The following is a 21,155-nucleotide window of genomic DNA, read 5'->3' on the forward strand; positions in this document are numbered from 1 at the left end:
TCTCATTCTACTCCCCTTGAAGGTAATAACTGAGCAGAAATTGATACTATTATCTTGTCTTTTCAATCTTTGATTTCTTAGGTTCAAATATTCTATTCCTTACCAATGACTTATACTGTCTCCAATGGCATTTTACTGAAAAGTATCCTTTATACTAAAATAAAATATATAGTGACATAAAAACTGTGATTTGATTGTGATATGCCATTTCTCATGTGTTTTCAATATTATTAAAATAACAAATATTGTAACGATATCTAGGTATGTTAAAATGGACTTCTTTGAGAACTTTGACACTAGGAGGCAGTTATAAAATTACAAAATTATTCAAAGGTTATTTTTTAGATATTGTATTTTAGATTATAACTGCTTTGTTCTTATCTAACTTGTACGTTTTAAGTAATAGAGTCATTGCTTTTAAGAATACTGTTTGGATTTAGAAGAAATCTTCTCTTTCAGATTTCTTCCCTTGTCTGAATGTCTATTTCTTTGTGGTACTTAGTAAATATCTACTTTTCTCACAGTCTTGTAAGCTTGGGCTGAAAATTTGCTCCAGGCAATTGGGATGGCAACATCCAGGACTCACCTTTTGTGGCCCCATGTCCTTGTGGTATCCCCAGAAATCCCAGAGTTTCCCTTAACCACACCAATATGGGCTTTTGCTTTTTTCCACCCTTCTTTATTTGCTTTCATTAAGAAAGTAAAGAAACACATAAATTATTTCTGGATTACTTTATACCAAATGATGTGCAAACTATTCCTTTCATCTATAACACAGGTATATTTTCAGACCAGATATTTTCTAGGTGTTTGAGTAACCAAAAAATTTTAAGGATACACTTATGATTTAATGTCACTTTTAATAGATTTAAAAGCATTGCAAATCACAAATGAAAATTATCCTTTTTAAGGAACACTAAACTTTCTTTTATCAGTTTATATTTCTGAATTGTGCATCCTTCTGTGCTTCCATAGAGTCTATCTATTTCAGCTTTTTCTGTGCTGTATTACATTGGTTCCATTTGTTTTCTGCATATCCAAGCCTGCTGGATGGTAAAGTATGTCATGTCTTTTATCTGTGTACCTCTAGGCTGTAAGCATAATAGGCAATCAGCAAGTACTTCTTGAAGTGTAATTTTTTCAAACTTTACTTGTCCAAAATATATCTAATTCACAGCTCTATGTTTAGAGATTTTCTGAGACAAATCAGTGAATGTGCTAATACTTACTTTAAATTATTTAAAGCATGAAATCAAAACAAAAACAGATTATACTGTCTTTGATACTTTAGGAGCAATACATGAAGATACAATAAAGCTTGACCAGAAAGCTCCAGCTGAGAAGTTTGGGCACATTTTCTTAAACAGAAAGACATACGGTTTCCATCTGTAGGTCAGAATGAGGCAGATTCAGAAGGAATGGATTTGTAGAGAGACCAAAAGGAGGCTCCAGAAAGAGCGGAAATTGAGACAGATGTTTCATGGAATGGAGGCAGCCTAAAGGGAGAAACAAATTCCAGACACGTTGCCTTGAATCTTAGCTTTGTAAGAAAAATGTTTGCACATACTTTTTACAGATAATTGTTTTTCCACTGATTTGATGTGAAGCTGTAAGATCTCACTTGTCATCCAATATAATGAGGCAAAACAGCTTTTTGTGTTTATCAAAAATTGTTTTGTTCATGCTTCCTTGCAAATAAAACATAAATGCAATACAACTTTGAAAACCAAGAAAAAGGAATGCCTTTTCACATCAGCAAAATTGAAGAACCTCAAAATACTATGCCTGGAGAGACTTTTGTTTTGTAGACACATTTATTTTCACTATTAAATAGAAGTGATTTAGGCATCTTTTCCCCCTCTTCAACAATCTTCATACTGTGGTATGAAGTTATGAGGCAATGCACACACACACACAAAAATAGTCCAGGGAAACAAGACCACCTGGCCTTCCGTGTGGCAGACTTGTATGCTTATGTTGCAGAAAACCATATTTGAACATAAACACAAATGACCAGAAAAAAATCCCTGCCCTTTTTCTCAAGCTACAATTGGTAACACTTGGATGCAAACATAATTGAGCCTCTTCTACAAATATTCATAAATTCTTTCAGCTTTATCCTCTATTCTTTTTTATTTGGCTGCTTGTTTTACGCTGACTTGCTTCTTCCTGAATTAACTTTTAAATCTGTTCATTATCTTTCCCTAAAGTTTAAAAATATAATACAAATGGTCATTACTACGTATGACTTTGATTTCAGTCAAAGCCACTGCACTTGTGTGTCTTCTTAACATAGTACCAGCAGGGTACATCTTTGAGTTGACTGGTTTGCAGTAAGTTACCTATTTTTATTCTCTTGTGTACCTGGTCTTAGAACTGTAGATAACTTTTTTTTTTTGGTTTTAAATTTATTTAAAGAGAATACAGTTAATATTTCCTATATAATAGAGTTTTACAGAATGTGATAATACCCTCCCATATATTTTCTTTTTTTTTTTTTTTAATTATACTTTAGGTTTTAGGGTACATGTGCACAATGTGCAGGTTTGTTACATATGTATCCATGTGCCATGTTGATTTCCTGCACCCATTAGCTCGTCATTTAGCATTAGGTATATCTCCTAATGCTGTCCCCGCCCCCCCCACCCCCCACCCCACAACAGTACCCGGAATGTGATGTTCCCCTTCCTGTGTCCATGAGTTCTCATTGTTCAATTCCCACCTATAAGTGAGAACATGCGGTGTTTGGTTTTTTGTCCTTGCGATAGTTTACTGAGAATGATGTTTTCCAGTTTCATCCATGTCCCTACAAAGGACACGAACTCATCATTTTTTATGGCTGCATAGTATTCCATGGTGTATATGTGCCACATTTTCTTAATCCAGTCTATTGTTGTTGGACATTTGGGTTGGTTCCAAGTCTTTGCTATTGTGAATAGTGCTGCAATAAACATACGTGTGCATGTGTCTTTATAGCAGCATGATTCACATGAAGAAATGCTCATCATCACTGGCCATCAGAGAAATGCAAATCAAAACCACAGTGAGATACCATCTCACACCAGTTAGAATGGCCATCATTAAAAAATCAGGAAACAACAGGTGCTGGAGAGGGTGTGGAGAAATAGGAACACTTTTACACTGTTGGTGGGACTGTAAACTAGTTCAACCATTGTGGAAGTCAGTGTGGCGATTCCTCAGGGATCTAGAACTAGAAATACCATTTGACCCAGCCATCCCATTACTGGGTATATACCCAAAGGAGTATAAATCATGCTGCTATAAAGAACTGTAGATAACTTATATCATGGTAGCCTTTGCTTAGGGAGTACATTCTGTGTCCACAAAACAGTATATCTATTCCAGAGATGACAAATGGATAGCTCACAGTGACCTAGGCTGAGTGAGAGATCAGCAGATGTCAGTATGAGAGATCAGCAGATGTCAGTATGAAGAGATAACTACCAAGAGAAGAAGTACTTAGGCCTGTCCCAGTCTCTGCACCCTGCACAGCCCTGACTCCATGTAAGCAACATATCACCTCAACCCATTCTCAGGGTAAAAGCGGTTGAAGTGACCCTGAAGTGTCTCAGACTAAGTTTCTGCTCCCTGGAGAAATAAAGAGACTCTCTGTAGAAAATCATCCAATTACATTTATTGTATCAGATTGAACTGGGACTTTTACTAGCAATATTTATGTTATTATTAAAAATATGACAAAAGATTTAAAACTTTTATTTTCTAATAATCACCATTGTTGTCCACAGAAGGTTATCTCTATAAAAACACTCAGAACCATTTTAAGTGACAATAAGATTTGGTTAACAATAATTTTGATGAAATTCATTTGCCCCTTAGCAAAAAGTGCATTTAAATGATCTATATAATTATATTGCTGCCACTAAGCCTACTTTTTTGTCTTAATTTCAGGGTAAAAATATGAAAAACTGGTATGTTCAGAAACAGCAATCACACTTCTTCCTGATTGCTTCATTATCCACTGAGTCCTTTTAGTACAGATTTCTTGTTGAACATGTTAATTATTCCTGTTTATAAGGATCATAAACCATTTTCTGCCATTCAACATTGTGTTTGAATTAATAAAACTCTTTTTTTAATATTTTAATTTTAGTTAATCTACAGCTAAGTTTCTAATAAGGAAATCAATGATAGTGTGATATATATGTTATGAAAAAAATGCTGTTAAGAAATTCAAATAAACCAGATTTGATTCCTGCCTTTATGAATGAATAAAAGGGTCACCAGGTGAATGTGTGAATTTGTAAATGATGGAAGGTTTGCCAGTCTTTATAATTATCTAAAATGTCTATGTCAAACATTATGCTTAAGTTATGATCAACTCTTCATTTTATTTGTCAATATTGTTTTCTAAACATCTATCAATATCATTCCTTTCGCTCCCTATCTGCCATCATCACCATTATCTAAATTACTATCCTCTCTTAGCTGGAATACAGCAATAGACTACTTATATAAAGTTAGGATGTCCTCTAGTGTAGATGTAGTAAGAATGGACTCTTTTAAAAACAGCTTTATGGAGATATAATTCATATATTATACAGTTCATCCATTTAGAGTATACAGTCCAATGTTTTTTAGTATGTTGACAGTTATGCAACTATCACCCAATTTTATAGCATTTTCATCACCCAAGAAAAAACTCTACAACCATTAATAGCCATTTCCAACTTCTCTCTTCTCATCCTCTCTCCTTCCGCCCTCCAACCTCCTGGCCCCAGGCAATCACTTACCAACTTTTTGTGGTTGTACTTTTGCCTAATCTGTTTCTGTATTTGCCTATTCTGGACTTTTCTCTCCTCTTTAACTGTAATTATGTATCTTTTGACCAACATTTCCCCATTTCCCTCTTCTGCCTAACTACCTAAGCCTCTGGTAACCACCATTCCACTCTGTCCTATGCAATTAACTATTTTAGATTCCACATACACCGAGATCATATGGTATTTATCTTTCTATGTCTGGCTTATTTCACCTAACATAATACTCTCCAAGTTCATCCATGCTATCTCAAATGACAGGAGTTCATTCTTTTTTATGTCTGAATAGTATTCCATTGTGTGTATATACCACATTGTATTTATCCATCCATCCATCCATTGATGGACACCTAGGTTGATTCCTTGTCTTGGCCTTTGTGAATAGTGCTGCAATAAACCTGAGAGTATGGATATATCTTTAACATACTGATACATTTCTTTTGAATCTATACCCAGTAGTGGGCTTGCTGGATCTTATGGTAGTTCTATTTGTAATTTTTTAAGGAATCTTCACACTGTTTTTCATAGTGATTGTACTGATTTACATTTCCAACAACAGTATGCAAGGGTTCCCTTTTCTCCACAATCTCACCAACACTTACATTTTATCTTTTAGTAGCCATGTAGTCAATGTGAGGTATGCATTTGTCACCTCCGGAATAGAGATACTGTTTCATGGACACAAAATGTACTCCCTAAGCAAAGGCTACCATGAGATAAGTTATCTACAGTTCTAACTACTAACAGTTCTAACTACTAACAGTTCTGATATCACCAAGCGGTGAGTGCCATTGGACCCCTTTAAGCTTGCTATTCTGTCCTATTTTTCCTTAGAATTTGGAGGCTAAACACTGGGCACCTGTTGGCCAGTTAAAAGCAACTAGCGCAGCTGCCAGACTAAAAACATGGGTGTCAGGCTTTCTGGGAAAGGGCTCTTTAACAACCCCCGACTCTTCAGAGTTGGGAGCATTGGTTTGCTTGAAACCAGCTTCCACTTTTCTTGTACTTCTGCTCTGAGCTGAGGGTCGACAGAGAGGAAAGCCATTCAGCTCTGGGGTCCCGACAAAAAGTTGGTTGACCCTGCAACCATGAGAGGAACTCTCAAAGTCACGTCACCCAAGTGAGACTTGCCCATCTATCCTATCTATTCTGACCCTTGACTCCTGGGTCCTAATGCCTGTCAGACAAACTTCCTCCCACATCTCTTCTCTGAGGCTAGTTCTGCTTCTAAAAACCACTCCGTCTCTGGTGCTTTTCTGTTTTTTTTCATATAAGAATGATTTCTAGCATAAATTTCGTGACTCTGTTCCTTTCTTTAGGCACCCAGGCTCACCAATCATAAAAACATAATTTTTGCCCAAAGCCCCACTGTGGGGGTTACTATCTGGAATTTTAGGATCCCTCCTCAGACAAGCAGGCCTAACAAAAGCTATTCCTAAAGCTAGGATATGGGGAGCCTCAGAAATGATATCCTTCCTATTCATATGATGAGAAGTAAGGACAAAAGGCATCACTCTTCCAACCCTGGAGATCCCATCCCTCCCTCAGGGTATGGCCCTCCAGTTCATTTTTGGGGCATAACATCTTCATAGGACAGGGGTAAGGTCCCAATACTAACAGGAAAACAGGACTGTAACAGGTTTTTGAGAATGCATTGGTAAGGACCACAAAATCTGGCTTTCCTTGGTCCTCTTTGTGGTCTAAGGAAAAGTGGTGTTTCTGCTGCTGCACTGGTGAGTGCAACTATTCTGATCAGCAGGGTTCAGGGACCACTGCAGGTTCTTGGGTTGGCGGCAGGGGGAACAAACAAACCAAAACTGCAGGCGGTTTTTTCTTTCAAATGGGAAAGACTCAGGCATCAACAGGCTCACCCTTAAAATGCATCCTAAGCTATTGAGACCAATTTGACCCACAAACTCTGAAAAAGACGTGGCTCATTTTTTTTCCTGCACTATGGCCTGTCCCCAATATTCTCTCTCTGATGGGGAAAAATGGCCACCTGAGGGAAGTATAAATTATAATACTATCCTGCAGCTTGATCTTTTCTGTAAGAGGGAAGGCAAATGGAGTGAAATACCTTATGTTCAAGCTTTCTTTTCATTGAAGGAGAATCTACAACTATGCAAAGCTTGCAATTTACATCTCACAGGAGGACCTCTCAGCTTACCTCCGTATCCTAACCTTCCTACAGCTCCCCTTCCTATTAATAAGCCTCCTCTAATCTCCCCCACCCAGAAGGAAACAAGCAAAGAAATCTCCAAGGGACCACAAAAACCCCCGGGCTATCGGTTATGTCCCCTTCAAGCTGTAGGGAGAGGGGAATTTAGTCCAACTTGGGTACATGTCCCCTTCTCCCTCTCTGATTTAAAGCAGATCAAAGTAGACCTGGGGAAGTGTTCAGATGATCCTGATAGGAACATAGATGTCCTACAGGCTCCAGGGCAAACCTTCAACCTCACTTGGAGAGAAGTCATGCTATTGTTAGATCAAACCCTGGTCTTTAATGAAAAGAATGTGGCTTTAGCTGCAGCCTGAGAATTTGGAGATAACTGGAAAGGGACAAATTCCTTACTGGTCAGCAAGCCATCTCCAGTATGGATCCCCACTGGGACCTCGACCCAGATCATGGGGACTGGAGTCATAAACATCTGCTGACCTGTGTTCTAGAAGGACTAAGGAGAATTAGGAAAAAGCCCATGAATTATTCAATGATGTCCACCATAACTCAGGGAAAGGAAGAAAATCCTTCTGCCTTCCTTAAGTGACTATGGGAGGCCTTAAGAAAATATACTCCCCTGTCATCCAACTCCCTCAAGGGTCAATTGATCCTGAAAGATAAATTTATTACCCAATCAGCCACAGATATCAGGAGAATGCTCCAAAAGCGAGCCCGGGGCCCTGAACAAAATCTGGAAGCATTATTGAACCTGGAAACGTTGGTGTTCTATAATAAGGACCAAGAGGAGTAGGTTGAAAAGGAAAAATGATATCAGAGAAAAGCCACAGCCTTAGTCATGGCTGTCAGACAAACAAACCTTGATGGTTCAGAGGACAGAAAATGGAGCAGGCCAATCACCCAGTAGGGCTTGTTATTTGTGTGATTTGCAAGGATTTTTTTATAAAAGATTGTCCAATGAGAAACAAGCTGCCCCCTTGCCCATGTCCATTATGCCAAGGCAATCACTGGAAGGTGCACTGCCACAGAGGACAAAGGTTCTCTGGGCCAGAAGCCCCTAACTAGATGATCCAACAACAGGACTGAGGATGTCTGGGGCAAGCACCAGCTCATGTCATCACCCTCACTGAGCCCCAAGTAAGTTTAACCATTGAAGGCCAGGAAATTGACGTCCTCCTGGACACTGGCGTGGCCTTCTCAGTATTAATCTCCTGTCCCAGACAGCTGTCCTCAAGGTCCATTACCATCTGAGGAATCCTGAGACAGCCTGTAACCAGGTATTTCTCCCACCTCCTCAATTGTAACTGGGAGACTTTGCTCTTTTCACACGCCTTTCTTGTTATGCCTGAAAGTCCCACACCATTATTAGGGAGGGACATATTAGCCAAAGCTGGAGCTATTATCTCTATGAATATGGGGAACAAGTTACCCATTTGTTGTCCCCTGCTTGAGGAGGGAATCAAGTGTGAAGTCTGGGTATTGGAAGGACAATTCAGAAGGACAAAAAATGCCTGCCCAGTGCAAATCAGGCTGAAAGACCCCACCACTCTTATCAAAGGCAATATCTCTTAAGGCCTGAAGCTCATAAAGGATTACAGGATATTTTTAGACATTTAAAAGCTCAAGTCTTAGTAAGAAAATGCAGCAGTCCCTGCAACACCCCAATTCTAGGAGTACAAAAACCAAATGGTCAGTGGAGACTAGTGCAAAATCTTAGACTCATCAATGAGGCAGTAATTCCTCTATATCCAGTTGTACCCAACCCCTATACTCTGCTCTCTCAAATACCAGAGGAAGCAGAATAGTAGGAAGCAGGATAGTTGTCCAGAAACATTGCAAACTTTCATTTGTCCTCTATGAACCCTATTTAATAACCATATAAACAAGCTGGGGCCAGCTTGTTGGAAGATGAGAGAGCACATGGTGGAGGGGAGAGGAAAGTCACTTCAGCTGAGGCCAAGCTAGTCCAGCCAGCACTGTACCAACCTAGCATATACCTGAGTCAACCCAGTGAAAACCAGCAGCACATCAGAACCCATATATCTGAACTACAGAGCTGTGAGCTGAATAAATGGTTGTTTTAAGTAACCAAAATTTGGGATTGCTTGTAACACAGCAAAAGCTAACTGATACAGATTTTTATATTGTATCTGTGAGTATTTGATTAATCTCTCTCTCCCCATGAGGATAAATACTATATATTTCTTTTTTTCCCCATTATAGTCCCAGCTGCTACTCCAGTATGCCTAGCAATTATTGGCCCTCCTGAAAAATACAGTTGAATCAGTACAGGTAAATCATGGCAATTTTTGATACATTAAATGATTGTTCTGTGTATAAGACTAAGAAAATATTATAACAAGGTTAAAGTTGCATGAGAGTGACAGAGCAGGAGTATCACCATCTTGGACAAGCACTGTCATTTTAAAGTTTCTGTTGATCAAAAACTGCCTAAATTCAAAGGGCATCAACCTAATGGCTAAGTTCAGCATAACCATAAACCACAAATAACATCTCCAACCAGAAACATTCCAAACCCCTCCCCGACCACAGACATGCTAGCCCCGAGATAACCTCCCCTCTGCCCAGATACATTCCAACCTCACCATAAAATTTCCCCCACGCAGAAACATTCCAAGCTTGTGATGGGCCCTGTCGCCCTAAAACCAATATATACTCTTAGTCTGTAAGGGAGAATGCTCCTGACCAAAATTGGCCATAAGCCCCTTTCAGGTTTATTTCTCTAAAATAAACCTGTCTTTGATTGTTAAACTACATTTCATGTGTCTTTCTTATTTATCTCATAGGGAAAGCAGGTATGAAAATACATTAGTTATGGCTCAGACATCTCCATGTCTGCCTATGGACCTTCATTATATGTGCTAACATATTATGAAAGGAAACTAAAGAAGATGTGCTTCAACTTCTTTAGATGAAACTAGCTTTGAATCTATTGCTGAGCCAGGAATTTTAGCTAGATATGCTCTGTATTTGAGGGAAAGATGGAAAAATTATACACCTAGTGGTAGAACCACTCCATTGCACAACTCTAAGAAGCACTATCTATGTGGTATTCTATGTAAATGGTGCTTCCTAGATGTGTACAATGTAATAGCCTTACCTGAGTACATATTAACTCTAAGTGATCAGTTAACCAGTCTTCACACCTAGGTTTCTCTTTTATTTCTCTATATCCTCTTTATCTCAGTCACACTCCTTACAATTTAGACTTAAAACCTCAATTTAGTTAGGGAAGCATAATTTTTTATTAACCTTTCCTTTGCCTGTATGTGCAAATGGGAAATAAGGATAGTCCAGGAAATCCGTGAAGAAAGAGAAAGCAAAAACATGTATACACTGAGATCCTTATTGATTCATTGATATTTATGAGGATACCATTTTTCCTATTAGAATAGGAAAAACAAGGAATATTTTAGTGTAGATACACCTAAGGCCAGAGATAGTCACATTAAGGTCCCCATGCCAAGCAATTGAAGTTACTTTCAGTTGTTCTCATCATAGAAAAGTGATATTTAAAATGCCCAATGAGAAAAAATGATTCTTCTGAAGCCATTAGGAGCAACCTCTTTATTCTTGACTCTAGCTGATTAGTGATGATGATATAGCTAAAGAAAAGAAAGTAAGCGAAGGAGGTAGCCTAGAAAAACTGAGTTCAGAGAAGAATGGTTTGTTATTATGGTCAGCACTGTTTGGAGGAGGGAAATACTAAATTTGTTGAAAATGAACAATTTAGTCCACTAAAGAGATTATATCTGACATGGAGAAGAAAGGTTTCATTGGATCTCATCATGGGCTAGATGAAATATTCTCCAATTATGAAAATAACTAGCATGAATTCTGTACTCAGCCAAGTATATTTCTGCTTAAATCATCTATAAAAATGTTAAAAATTGCTCCCTTTATACAACTGGGAAATGGATAATAAAGCAAAAGTTGAAAATGTCTATATTATGGCAAGTCACATTAGTAGCTGTAACAAACAAGTCCAAAATCCCAGTGGTTTAACACAGTAAAAGAGTCTATCTTGCTGACATACTATCTAATGCAGGTAAACAAGTTTATGACTTTCCTCTATGTAGTTACTCAGAGATACAAGTTTCTTTCTTGCTAGGACTTCACCATTTTCAGCTTGAGACTTCAAGTTTCACTGGTATTGTCTGTCCATTGACAGATTAAGGGAAGAGAACTAGCCACATGAACCAACTTAGAAAAAGTAAACAATGTGTTTTAGCTAAATGCCCAGAAGGGAAATGAAACAGGTGAATACATGGAATTGTCTCACCCATCATGTAGATATAGCTTAAAATTTCATTCTGACACAATACTTATTTCTCATAAAAGTAAGAAAAATTATAACAAACACTGATTGTAGTTTGCAAACCTCCTATATCAATGTTAAATAAAAGTTTTCAGCCGGGCATGGTGGTTCACCTGTAATCCCAGCACTTTGGGAGGCCGAGGCGGGCGGATCATGAGGTCAGGAGATCGAGACCATCCTGCCTAACACGGTGAAACCCTGTCTCTACTAAAAAAATAAAAAAAATTAGCCAGGCGTGGTGGCAGGCGCCAGTAGTCCCAGCTACTCGGGAGGCTGAGGCAGGAGAATAGCGTGAACCCGGGAGGCGCAGCTTGCAGTGAGCCGAGATCACGCCACTGCATTCCAGCCTGGGTGACAGAGCGAGACCCCATCTCAAAAAAAAAAAAAAAACAAAAAAGTTTTCATACTTGTCAATTTTAAGGGATGACTAATTATAGGTTGATTTATCTAGTACATATCATTAACATTAGAAAAAAATAAGGGTATATTTTTGTCACTTTATCCTCTGATTTCCTTTTTATAAACAACTGTTCTTAGATCTTATTTGTTGTGATACTTACTGAAATATAATATCACCAAATTTGTGTAAATTCACCATTATTTCCATTTATTTATTGTTAAATCTCAGTTTTTACTAACTGAAGTCAAAATTGATAAAGTTATGTAATGAATGAATATTTGTAAGTCAAATGTCGAAATAGTTAATGGCATTTCGATTACACCAAATATCATAAAATCATTATATTTTGTATTGACTTGCTAGGATATCAAGTTTAGAACATGTACATGCTTTATTTTTTTAACCTATCCCAATGTATAGTTATTTTTCATAGATTCATAACTCTAAAAGATAATGCTTATTCATACACAATGCAATGTTTAAGTGAAAAATTCCATGCCAAAGAAACAAGAGCTGATTTTAAAGTTTCATTTAATCATATCCTCTAGTCTTTGTCTCTTTGGGGACTTTAGTATTTTTTCTTTGCTCACATACTTCTCTTCTTACTTCCTTTTCTTATTGTCAGAAAATGGCAGTATTCCATTTTTAGTCACCAGAAAGAGTTTCTACTTCAGCTTTATCCCAGTTTATTCAAGACTCCATTCACCATCGTCTCCTTAGGCTCCAGAAACTTAATAAGTTTCTTAAAATGTGTCATCTAGTTCTAATTAAATGTCTCCAAATAATATTGGTAGAGAACTTTGGCAAACGCTTTAGACACATTATCTAATAGCAAAGTCAGTTCATATTCCCTTCCCCCTTATTGCCCTTGTTCCCCATGTAAGGATGCCAGAAAGACAATTTAGGCAATTTAATGTAGGCTGAAATCAGTAATCTCATGAGGATGAGAGGAGGGGAGCGAGTCAGTCACAGTAATTGAAAACAAAGAAGTTGGACTGAAAACGAAGATATTTGGAACCTTCAAAACTCTAGCTCTTTATTTCTGATGGAGTAATTTAGTATTTTTTATTCAGTTTCAATCTTTCTCAGTGTAACACAAAACAAATTGTTTCTTCTAACACAGCTTTATTGAGGCATAAATCCATGCCTTTTAATTTGTAGAACTTTTTTGGATAAAACTACTATTTATACATAATGACAATGATAATGATGATGCATATATTATCACAGGGTAACTATACACATTTTGTATAAGAAAAAAATGTGTATTTACAGAGGATATCCCAGAGAGGACCAGCTAACTGCCAATTGCCTTTGAAAAGGATAATCATTACGTGTTAATTTTTTATTGCTGTCCAGTATCACTGGCAAATTCTTGCAAATTTTACCAACTTAGAAACCTGACTTTATCTCTTGGGGCAATATTATCTTAAACAAGTTCAAAGACCACATTAAAGCTGAAGGCTAACCTTCATCCTCTTAGTGCCACCACATTCTCTGTAGGTAGTCCCACTTGGGAAGCTAATTATAGTCAGAAGATTGTTGATGATCGTAGAACCAGTACAAAGGATAAATCAGCTCCATAATAGCATAAAGCAAAAGAAGGACTCTTTTCCAAGGGATCAAACTCTTTAAATGTGTTAACTCTCATAAATTTTTGCAGTCATTAGCATGATAAAAAAACACCCTGCCAAAAAACGACTGCTGAATAGTGATTTATTGGCCTTGACAACATTAGCCTCTGGGATCTTCTTTTTTTCTCTCTACTTCCAAAATTTACTGATTCTCTTCAATGTCCATTCTATCCTTTTATACATTACAGATTCAGTGTAGTGATAGTAGAATAAATTATTTTATCTTAAATGGCCTAGATTTAATTTCTTTCAATTTTATGTCTTTAATCAGAGTTATGATATTATAACTCTAGAGAGAACATACTGACAAAAAGATTTTATCCAGTCTCAATATTTTTTAGATATATTTCTTTGTTCTTCTTAAACGTCTCAAGGAATGGAGCGTATAATATATATTTGCATACATGTTATTTAACTATTTAAAGCCCACATTGAATATTAGTAAGGAGATTTTCATGCCTACATGTGTACACATTAACCAACAAAGGGTAAGTTTCTCTGTCCCTGGAAAATTCAAGACAGGGTTTACTAGAATTTGCCCTAGGAGTGAGAATGAGAAATGCGGAATTAGGGAAGATCCAGTGAAAATTAGGCGTATTAATGGAGGGCTAGGCAGGACAATAACAAGTGAAGTCCCAATTCTGGCTTAGAAATTAGTCCGATGGGACAACATATCCAATTAAAAATATCCAACTCAGAAATGTGAAGATTTCCAAAATGTTTTGGACAGTGTTACTTTTAGCAGATTCATAAGTTACTGATTTACAGAATGTAGAGAACTATGCCAGAAAATGAAGGTGTGGAACAGAAAGAAAATAAAAAATAACTTTAAAAGAAAGTTATTTTTCTAGAGGACACAGTACTAGAGAAGTAAAGAGGTAAAATTAAGAAGCATATTAATTTTTTTTAAAACAACTGCATGTGACACTGAAAGTATAGATGAGGAAAGTCAAACACCAAACCTGGGTCTCATCCACAAATCATTCCAATTTCAGTAGTCCCGGGTATGGCTTAGGCACTGGGATTTTAAAAAGCTCTAGAGCTGATTCAAATATGTGACCAAGGTTGAGAATCACTGCACCAGAGAAGTGACTTATGATGCAGACTAGGATGTAGGAGACAGAAACACTAATTAAGTCTGGAACATTGAACTATTGAACAAAGTCTTGAGGAGAATGTGGTATGTTTTTTACTAGGCTCCTTGGGGCACAGACTTCAAAAATATCAACAGCAACTTCAGCTCGAAAATATGCTGAGGTTGATTCTTCAGATCAGTAACCCCCAACCTTTCTGGAGCCAGGGACTCGTTTTGTGGAAGACAGTTTATCCACTGGGGATGGTTTCAGGATGAAACCGTTCTGCCTCAGATCATCAGGCATTAGATTCTCATAAGAAGCAGGCAACTCAGATCCCCTGAATGCGCAGTTCACAATAATGTTTGCATTCCTATGAGAATCTAATGCTGCTGCTGATCTGACAGGAGGTCGAGCTCAGGCAGTAATGGTGGCTGGCCTGCCGCTCACCTCCTGCTGTGTGGCCTGGTTCCTGACAGGCCTCAAAGCTTGTTAAGAACTGCACAGCCAGGGGATTAGAAATTCCTGCTTCAGGTGACAAAAGCATGGGGAATGGAGAAAACTCTCTCAGAGGTAGACTTCTTGAAATCCATAGCAGGAGAATAGGGAGAAGCCACTGGGCATATAACATCCAGGCTGGAGAATCCTCTGGCTGAAAATACTTGCTCACTAGAGAGTCTGTCATATGATAGAACACGTATGCCATGCAGCATCAAGTGCCAGAAAGACAGGTCTTAGCACAAAAATGGGAATTCAAAGCCTTCAAGTATTCAGAAAGAAAGAAAAACTTCAGGTAAGACTGGATGACTGATTCTGCCAACATTGCATATTTACAAACTGTGCCAGAAAACAGAAAGATCTCAAATGTTACTCTGAGAGAAGGAACATTATATTGGGGAGAATTTTCCAAGTTCAATTCTTCTTAAATCATAGGCTCATCGAATGATCTGGCTTGTTCACTGAGCTCGTTCCATAGAGTTTGTGATTCCCTAGGTCTGGAGTGGGATCTGAGTATTTGTAGTCGTGACTAGCTCCCAGGTGATGCTAATGCTGCCAGTTCAGGGACCACACTTAGAGAAGAACAGCTCTAATATTCGTCAAATGTGGCTTCATAATTTAACTCTTAGTGGGGCATTTCTCCAAATTGTGTTTGAGTACACAGGTTACAGACCAGAGTCAAGGGACATAAACTGACCAACATCTGGATGAGGCTAAACCAAGTTGGTTTCCATCTTATGACTTTCCTCTAGAACAATCAAATCTCTTCTTAGATCCTCTGTTGATCTCTTTTCTCGCTCCTAAGCTAATTGATGATTGAGAGAAGGAACTGGCCCCATGGTTCCCCTTCCCTTTTGGGGAGATTTGACTGTCTTATCAATTGCATACATTTCATTTTGCCCCTGCATGAACAAAGATTTATGGGGGTAGACTCTGTCCTGAGGCTTGTGGCTGGCCAGCATTGCCTGTGACTGATGGCGTAGTTTATTTCTGAAGTTTTGTATTAGGAAGCTCTTACTTGCTTCACACTGAAGTCATGCATTAAATTCAGGAGGTACACCTTGTGTTTATCAACATAAAATAGAACATTTTGAGCTCTATTTCTGTGTGAATCCCATTTCTCCTTCTCACCTGATCCTGAATTTAGATAGGACATAGTGGGAGCAAGTATAGGGGTCCCCTAAAACTTAGCATTACTGCCCAGAAAAACTTTACTATTTTTATGCATCTCTATGAGTTACAAAATGGTTTCAATTTTGATATATCTATCTGACTCCTGGCTTTGTATTATGTTCCCAATTGTTATTTTTTCTTTGTCTTACTTTCTTAGTTTGTATTTGTCACCTCATAACACATGATCAGTAATATATATATAAGGTATGATATAGCAGATAATGTAATAGAAAATAATATATAATACATTTATTATATATATTTTGAGATAAAATTATTGTACTAAGATTTATATTTTCATCTTTTTGTGTTAATTTGTGTGCACATTATAGCATTTATTCATGTAAGTAACCTTAAATACTGTTAAGAAAAGCTGATGGATAAACATGTAAATACTTTATATCTCAGATTAGCTGCCAGGTTTAAAGCTAATGACAGATTCAAGAACATCATTTCTCGGCATATGCATTTTGTGAGTGAACTCATAAAAACTTACATTCCAATAGATAGCTATAGATCTTGTATACATATACCTTATATGTGTCTTTTTAAACTTCCTCTATTGTGCTGAAAATACTTATAAGACTACTAGACTGAAAATGCCAAGGCACAGGAAGAGATTTGGTTTAATTTGCCTTCCCGAATTCTTGGCTCTCAGCAAAAATTGGTAAGTGGATCTAGTGTGAACCCAAGCACCATGGGGGTTAGCCTTCATCATAGCCCAAATCCCATCCCTTCCTTTAAGGCATCTGTGATCATTAGCACATAAGCTTCAGTGGCTTTTAATTGAGTGAGTGATTCAATGGTAAAGTTACTTGCATTTATTAAACATTTGCTATGTACCAGGCTCTCTATTAAACAGCTAACATGTTTATCTTACTTAATCCTCAAAAGGTATCTTCTAAATATAAAACTGAGGCCCAGAGAGGTTGTATGACTTGCCCAAGGTTATACAGTTTGTGTGACAGACCTGGCACTTACATCTGGAAGTCTGACTTTAGGCCCTGTGTTATTCAGCATTATGACAGGACTGTCTCCCAATGAGGAGGAAATGGGTGTAGAAATGAGCAACACCCAAAGCCAATGGTTTCTCCCGTTATTCTTTAGTATTTGTGTTAATGGTTATGTGCTCAAGCAGAGCCAAATTGGAAAGGAAGTATCTGTACCTATTTATTCACTTAATTTAGGATACCCATTGCACCAGTCAATTCCTAATGAGAAAGCCCAGACCTAGAGCAGATAATATTCAGCTGATAATATTTAAATTACTGGTCTTCCTTGTTTTGTTTAAAAAAAAAAAAAAAACGCATTTGAAATCCAGAATATTTGGACTTTTACTCAGGCACAGAATTAAGGTTTTCATTAAACAAAATGAAATTTTGAATTTATCTATCTCTCAATTTGTTCTATACAGTTGAATAAATTAATCTTGAAGCTACTCCTCTGTATTACCACTACGGCAACAATTGACTTCTAAAGGCGTTAAAAGGCTCTGCACTGTTTGGCCTGAGTTACTAAAGATGTATTTTTATGGGTTTAACATACTGATATATAGATATGTTAAGCACAGTGAAATTCTGCTTTAAACATGAGCCGGGTGCTCACATTTGTTTCCGTGATCTACATTAATTATCTAAACGACCGTAACCATGAATACCTGGCAATGAACCTATGTCTTACTTTCTATTTTATCTTGAAAATAGATTAAGAAGAAATGTATTTGGCACAGCTTGCTCAATCCTCATATTCCTGACAAAGCAGCTTTCAGTTCAGAAGGATCGTATTACCTCTTGCCCCTTTAAACACTTTGACAGCTAACAGAGATGTTTGAATATTGTGTTGATTGTAATCACTTGGAAATGGTTGTTTTTCTGATTCTTAATAATCAAATCACTTAATTTCAGAGAAAAGAAACCTCAGTATTGGACACAGCTCAAAGAAGTAAAGATTAAACAGAAGCAGCAGAAAAAGAATGGGGGCTTTTAGGGCCAAAGTCTCTCTCCTTTAGCATTAAAAGACTGGATTAAATTTTACTCAGAAACTTACTAGATGAAAACTCTGGGCAAAATTCTGTTCTGCAGTTATCCTTATTAAATGGTTACAATATTATCTTATTTCCAGGGTTAGTCATTTGAGTTATCTTATGTTTGTGGTCTCATAAATAATATATAATACAAATATGAAGAAGTCACTAGCAAAGATTATCAGTATTTGTTTTCCCAATGAGCCTACATGAGTGTATATTTTTTGTTGCTTAAGTTTTTAAGGTTCTTAAATACTATAGCTTAGGATGAGAATTAAATAGTTCAACACTGTTTTTAAAAGAATCTGATGGAAAGTCAATGAGACAACCATATTAAAATCTCATCAGCAAAATTCTTTCCTCCCTTCCTGTAGATCATCTTTAGTAAAGAGAGAGATTAGCTTTTATTTTTCACATACTCTGGAAAAAGATATTTAATTCAGGCTGATTGTGTTAAAGTTTCTTCTTCCAACGTAAAGTGTTGAGTATGCAAACCATATGTATGAAACTTGAAACTATACTGTATAAATTGGCCAAAGTAGGATATATTTTAAATATAAAGATAAGTGTTGCATATCTTTTGCCACCAGAATAGTATAAATATTACTAATATAAGTACTTTGTGTTCACGAAATACAGAGACAATTTCCTAGACTAATTACCCTTTAACATCAATGCAGTCCTATACCAATTTATTTTATTTAGAAAAATTAATGTTAAGATGCTTTTTATATATCATTATCTAAAATGTACTTTGATTTCTGGAAGTTGTCCGGAATTAGCTTGATTCTCCTTAAGCAATTTCTGGTGTTACAGAGCATCAACATATATTCCAAAGTTATTATCTATTTTTTTTTTAATTTTATTTTTACCTTAAGTTCAGGGGATACATGCACAGGTTTATTATAGGAGTATATTGCTTGGTGCCGAGGCTTGGTTAGTTTGCACTGTACCATATTATAATAAAGACAAATAAAAAGAAACCATCCCTCAAAATTTAATTGATACAACTGCCTTTATTGAGTTCTCTACCATTCCTACAACTTTGCTAAATATAATTTTCATTCCTTTCAAAAATCTTCTAGAGTTTTAAAAAATTCATCATCTGTAACTGTTGTATTTTATGGCGCTTTTCTTTACAAGGATGATTTTAAACAATCTAGCCACTTTATCTGTCCGTGGAAGAGAATTTGCCTCAATTTTAAGATCATTGGTGGGTAATATCAAGGAAAGCATCTCTCATGCAATAAATTTTCTATGACCAGTTTTTACTGATATTCCTTTATTCATTGTTACTGTTATTTACTGATGAATGCATATACCATATCATTCCAGAAAGGATATGGACAGTTTTAAAACAACATATGGTAATACTTTTTAAAAATCTACATAAGTAGTTGAGGTGACAAGAAAATAAAGGTAGGCGAAGTTATATGAAACCAGGGAAGACTGAGACAAAAATTGGGCTCCAGGTTGCTGAGCAGGCAAGCCATAATGACAAGCACAGTTACCAATACAGAACCCAGAGAGGAAGCAACTGTTTTTAGAAGTTGTAACCCATCTGACACTGAGACCTGAGAGAAATTTTTCTTACACATCTCCACAAAGACCATTGCTTAGTGTCATTGTAAATGCCCTCCATGTCATCATACAGCAAATACAATTAACAGCTCTATAGCACTTTGTAGTATAACATTTCTTGGTGTTTATTGAATACACAGGGGTAGTACAGGAAAAGTAAAAGTAATTATATAAGGCTACGTTAATTAATGTAGTAGAAGTGAGGAGGAGTTTATTAATCTGGATGAAGCCAAGAAAATTTTACTGGATGAATGGATGTTGACATCCTTCCATAGAGCCTCTATACATCTTAAAATTGCTACCAAGCACTTTGCGGGAAAAATGCATTACTCATAGGTAGGGCTAATGTTGTTCTTAGAAAACAAGTTGAAGCCCCCTCCAACCTAAGCAAAATGAAATATAAATAACTTAAAACTATAACATGAAAATGGAGACATCAAATAACCAACCTTCATCAAAAAGACTATCTCAATTTAAACCCCTCAAAGAATATCAACTTTTGAACAATGCAGTTTTCTGATGAACCCTTTAAGGCAAATGGAAAAATGTTTTCCTAGACTAGTAAATACATGATAAATATAAAATTATAGTCCAGAAATTAGATATATGTTGAGGAATGCATATTTACAATTAGAAGTAGTCTTATGCCATTCTTTCTTACAATAATTAGATAACAGAATCGGTTATCTATAAAGGTTACCTCTAGTTCACATTATCTACCCATAGAAAAAGGCTTTTCTTTTCCTTTTAGGAGTCGTCGAGTAGTTGGCATTCAGTTCAACTAAAACAAATATCAAGTTAAAGGAACAATTTAGAGCTTGACAGAAAATGGGGGCAGAATAATAGTCTTTTATTACCCTTTTGGAAATTATTTTGTGATATGAGAAGACAGCATCACTATTAGGATATATAATTACTAACTTTAATCTTAGTCAAGTTACTTACCTAACTGCTCTTTGTCTGAAAATCCTCATCTATTCTCTAGGAATAACAATAGCAATTTATAATTTTGTTGTGAGAAATAAATGAGGTAATATATGTAATATGACTAGAACAGCACCTAGCACATAATAAATGCTCACTTAAGGTTAGCTGTAGTTTATCAGAAAGCAAAAAGTCTACATTTTGATCATATAGCCTACAACCAATTCCTATTCACAGCACTAGAGTAAAATGAAAGTGCAGTAAAAGCTGCAACCATTTTATGTCACACCAATAAATGTATGTACTGGGTAATATATAGCACTCTGATGGCATTGTTGGGTCTAAAAGTTGCTTCTAATATAGAAAACAATGGATGATAGATATTCTAGATCATGATAAATCACACAAATCATCAGTTTGAAATTATATTACTGAATATAATTTTCAAACACAAATAATTTAATAACCCTTTCTCAACAACTCAGGAGGCAATAAATCTACCACTATCAGTAGAAATCAACAAAGTTCAACTGGG

The 21,155-nt window shown here is 36.6% G+C and overlaps 1 protein-coding gene across 1 annotated transcript in view; it reads right to left on the reverse strand.

Moving 5' to 3' along the window:
• Positions 1-21,155, reverse strand: part of EPYC (epiphycan) — a 42,770-nt gene that overhangs the window by 15,210 nt on the left and 6,405 nt on the right. The gene's annotated exons all lie outside the window — the stretch shown is intronic.

The sequence above is a fragment of the Hylobates moloch genome, unplaced genomic scaffold (genome assembly GCF_009828535.3).
Source record: "Hylobates moloch isolate HMO894 unplaced genomic scaffold, HMol_V3 SCAFFOLD_12, whole genome shotgun sequence".
In the NCBI taxonomy this organism is placed as follows: Eukaryota; Metazoa; Chordata; class Mammalia; order Primates; family Hylobatidae; genus Hylobates; species Hylobates moloch.